At 38.4% G+C, this 4930-nt stretch overlaps 1 long non-coding RNA gene across 1 annotated transcript; it reads left to right on the top strand.

The window, feature by feature from the left end:
• Positions 1 to 3261: 3261 nt before the first annotated feature.
• On the top strand, positions 3262 to 4713 carry LOC107616640 (uncharacterized). The gene is made up of 2 exons (XR_015899884.1): positions 3262 to 3316; positions 3883 to 4713. It is a non-coding gene; the product is annotated as an uncharacterized LOC107616640 (long non-coding RNA).
• Positions 4714 to 4930: the final 217 nt, after the last annotated feature.

Here is a 4930-nt window from a genome sequence, read left to right as displayed (position 1 = left end):
AATTTATGAAATTAGATTAACTCAATCTTAAATTAAGGAATTTCAATATCTTAAGATTTCTTTGAATTTATTATTTTAACCATCAATTAGGATTGCCAGAATATACTGCCGTGATTAGTGTGTTATCATTTAATGTGATATAGTAAATTTTGACGGCATGAGCAATAAAAGTAATACAAGAACTAATGTGAATAACTTAAAATATTTGAAATACGAATTTTTTTTTGTTTTTGAAAGTAGGAGCTCAACACAAAGTGGAGCGAGGACATAACTAAATAAAAATAAAAATACAAAGCAGTAACCAACTAGACCTACTGATCTAACCCTTTGTCATCTCCGACATTGCCATCAACAACTAAAGGGGTCAGCACCTAACCACTCAGTGTAGTTCTGAACAGACAAGTTGATAATCTCCTCAACTCCTGTTTCTTTATTCTGAAAAATTCTCCGGTTTCGTTCCATCCAGATGTTCCACATAATGGCACAAAAGCACACCATCCAACTCTTGCGCTCCTCCTTTTTACTTGATGCCTCCGTCCAACTTTGGAAATGCTCCTTGACTGTACCCGGGTATATCCATTGCACGCCAACATGAGATATCCAAGCACACCAAACCTGCCAAGAGAAATTACAGCCAAGAAACAGGTGGTAATCATTTTCATCGCCTATTTTACATAAGGCACATAGAGAATCTTCTTGGCTAATAACCCCGAACCGACGCAATCTCTCATTCGTATTGACCCTACCAATCAAGCCAAACCAAACAAATAACACCACCCTAGGAGGGACAAGTCCTCTCCAAATTGACCTAGTGAAGCTATAGCATGAGATATCCTCTGGAGCCATTTCTACCTGCAACACCTGCACAAATGAGTTAGTAGAAAAAATACCCTGCTTATCATATTTCCACACAACTCTATCCTCTCTCCCAAGCGCAAGTTTAACTATTCTCAAGGTGTTATGAAGCTGGTTCACTAGATCCAACTCCCATTGGAACAGCTCATGCCTCCATTGAAAGTTCCATATCCAAGTTAACCCATCCCAGAACCCACAATCCTCAATCACTGATCTTCTTTGGTTTGAAACAGAGAAAAGCCTTGGAAATCAATTCTTTAGAGACCCTCCTATGATCCAGACATCCTCCCAGAACCGAGTACGTCTCCCATCACCTACTTCCATAGCCAATCCAGTTATCATCTTCTGCCTCACTTCTTGATTCTTGAACTGTAGTTGACAAATGTCCTTCCACGGACCCCCCTATCAGGTAATCTCTGAGAGTATAGAAGCTCAGTTGGGTTCAAGTCATTACAAGAGCACACCACCCTCTTCCACAGCGGGCAATCTTCCTCAAAGAATCGCCACCACCACTTAAACAGAAGGGCTGTATTGCGTAACAAAGCATCTCCAACTCCCAAACCTCCTAGCCTCTTGGGAGCCTGTACCACTTCCCATTTCACCATGGCCATACCAGAACTCCCATCCTCCCTACTCCAAAAGAATCTTCTTTGTAGAGAAATCAGTTTCTCAGCAACAGCCTTTGGCATCTTATATAGGCTCAAGTAATAAACTGGCAAGCTATTCAACACCGATTTAATAAGCACCAACTTACCAGCTTTGTTGAGCACCTTGGCTTTCCAAAGGTTAAGCTTCTCCTCCACTTTGTCTATTATTGGCTTCCATGTCTTAATCAGTCTTGGGTTCGCGCCTAATGAGATGCCCAGATATTTAACAGGAAGGGATTCTTGTCTGCAGCCTAACACATTACACATACGTCGTGCCCACTGCGCATCACAGTTAATAGGGATTAAACTGGACTTCTCAAAATTGATGCTCAAGCCTGACATCAACTCAAAACACCGAAGCAACCTCTTGTAGTTCATGATAGTCTCATCTTCATGAGGGCAGAACAAAATAATATCGTCAGCGAACAGTAGATGCGACAACTGAATATGATCTCTTCCAACCAAAAGTGGTGATAAGCGGTCATTCCTAACTGCCTCTTCAAACATTCTATGTAAGACATCCACCACAAGTACAAAAAGGAATGGGGATAAAGGATCACCTTGTCGCAGGCCCCTTTCCATCTTGAACGGCTTAGAGGGTGAGCCGTTTATCAATACTGACATAGAGCACGAGCTCACACACTCCATAACCCACGCTCTCCATCTCTGTCCAAATCCCATCTTTTGTAGCACAAGGTCAACAAATTTTCACTTTACTCTGTCATATGCTTTCTGGAAGTCTAACTTTATTATTGTCGCTTTCATCTTTCTTGCTTTGACCCACTGAACTGTCTCACATGCGATAAGCGCCCCATCATGAATCTTCCGACCTTTGACAAAAGCGCTCTGCGTCTCCCCCACTAACTCAGGCATAACAGCTCTCATCCTCCTCACTAGCAGCTTCGAGATAACCTTATATACACACCCCACCATGCTGATCGGGCGTAAGTCTTTGATTTCCTTAGCACCAATAAACTTAGGGGCCAGTGCCACCCACGTTACATTAGCATCTGCTGGTAGCTTTGAAGATTGGAAGAAACCCAGAACAACTGTTGTGAATTCAGAACCAATTTCTCCCCAACACTTCTTTATAAAATTCATGTTGTACCCGTCACTTCCTGGTGTCTTGGACGAATCACAATCCCACACTGCCTCTCTAACCTCCTCAGAAGTTGGTAGTCTCTCCAAATCCATAGCATCCTGCTCATCAATCCTTTCCTCTCCGAATTTAATTAAAATATTTTGGAGAATAATTTAAAAAATGAATAATTTTTGAAGGATGAATTTAACTCTTTAGTCTTCTAAAAAATAAAATAAAAGAATCTTTTTAGAAACAAAAGAAAATTGTCCATTTGTGTATATATTGATTTGGAAAGTAAACTTGTGGGCGTCTACGTTCTTTAGTCATCACACTATTAATTCATTAGACTTTTTCCTTCTTCGGTCTCTGAGTTGATTATTGACATTGTCGTCTATCTACTATACGTACAATCAATTAAATATATTAATTAGAGGAATGCTAGGGGTCAGCAACTTTGTGATTTGTAGCCATCAAATAGCCATTAATAATGGTTTTAATGGTGTGAAATGGGTGTGAGATTTCATCCAATGGCTCATTTTTTTTTTTGCTGGTTACATGTTGGCCAGAATTTAACAAAGTTGCTCCCCTAGACTTTTCCTATTAATAATTAAATAATAATAGAAAACAACTTGATAGGAAACTTCCTTATAGTATATAGTCTTCATAAATAGCTCACATGTATGCATTGAGCTTCTGCAATAGAAAGAAGGAGTAGCAAGCTACGCAAGACAAGGTGAGCTAGAATCATTCCCTCTCCTTTTTCATCCCTTATATATGACTATGAGTTATGATGGCCCCAATTAAGTATCTTAGTTACGCATGAATATATATGTGGTTTTATTCAGGAAATAAGAAAGTCTCAACTACTGAACTACCATATATTTCAATTTCAAAAGTTATCATCTATAGGGGTTGATTTTTGTTATTTCTCCGTATTTATTCATATAATTAACGCTTATATTTGTACTACTACTACTACTCCTCTAGAGTTGTAAGAGCTAAATGCCACTACCTGAAATTCACTTATGATTGTAAAGCTTTATTAATTTGCATATATATATATATATACACTTTAATTTGGCTGATTGAGTAGGTTTCTGATGAAATATGAAACTTCGGTTCAGTGTTTAATTTTTTTTTCTTCTTTCCTTTTTCATTATATTAAAATTCCATATTACAACTAACAAATAGTTGTAGAAGCTAAGCAGCAACATCTTCTTATAAAGTTCTTTAGCTAGTTGTAGTATATATCATTACTTACTTTTTGTTGTTGATTGGTGAATCATGGCTGGAATTAAGAAAGGACAAAAGAATATTCAAATGGCAAGATGTTGGTGGAGAATTATTCTAAAAGATATAATAAAAGGATTGAAGAAGCTGACAGACGAAGGGGAGAGCAGGCAATGGATGGAGGACATAAGAGGGAACCTGGCTATGGTAGCCACCGTGATTGCAACCGTAACCTTCCAAACGGGACTGAATCCACCCGGCGGCGTTGTCCAGAACGGTGACCACGGGAATGTAAGTTGTTCAAAGATGGTTAAATCAGGAGGAGGCAATTATCAATGCCCCGGAATATCCGTTATTGCAGGAGGTGAAAGAGGATTTCAATTCAGCGTATTCGTGACCTTCAACAACCTGTCTTTTGCTTCGTCTCTGTTGGCATGTTTCTTTTTAGTGAGCGGGGTTCCTCTGCGTAAGCCACTCGCCATCTTGCTCATGGCGGTCGACATGTGCTTCTCTCTTGGTGCCCTTGGAATAGCCTACTGCGTCGGTGTTTTCATGACCGAACCGCAAAATGTCAGCTTCGTCAGGCATTTGTCCATCATGATATCCGTCATTACCTTCTTTGCAATTGTGGTTTTCTATCTTCTTTTTCGCCTTTTAATTACCTTCAAAGAGTTCTTGAAAGGAAATCAAATCATTCATGCTGCCCCTTCATCAGCTATTGCTCCAAGTCTAGAACTAATCTGAAATCCGTAGTACTACATAGTAACATAAAAATTCAATTTTTAGTTATTTTGGTGTTTCATTCCTGATCTTTTGTGTCCTAATTTAATTTGTATATATTGATTCGTATTCGTATTTTATTTAGTGGAATTATATAATGGTTTATTTTCAACATGTAAACTCGCTCTTAGTTACGTTGTTGTTTGCTGGTATGGGGTTATACAGTGTTAGTTCGTTTGGATTAGTTTTTTTAAGTGAAAAAAATACTTTTTTTTAATAAAGTATTTTTATTTAATTTAAAATCTATTTAGATTAAAGTTGTAAAAATCGAATCAATCAATGAATTGATCGGATAACTGATTCAGTAATTTAGTGGTCCAACCAGAATTAAATTGTG

The sequence above is a fragment of the Arachis ipaensis genome, chromosome B9 (genome assembly GCF_059453495.1).
Source record: "Arachis ipaensis isolate K30076 ecotype BB chromosome B9, ASM5945349v1, whole genome shotgun sequence".
Taxonomy (NCBI): domain Eukaryota; kingdom Viridiplantae; phylum Streptophyta; class Magnoliopsida; order Fabales; family Fabaceae; genus Arachis; species Arachis ipaensis.
Note: the sequence above shows the minus strand (reverse complement) of the source record. Positions and strands in the feature narration are given on the sequence as shown.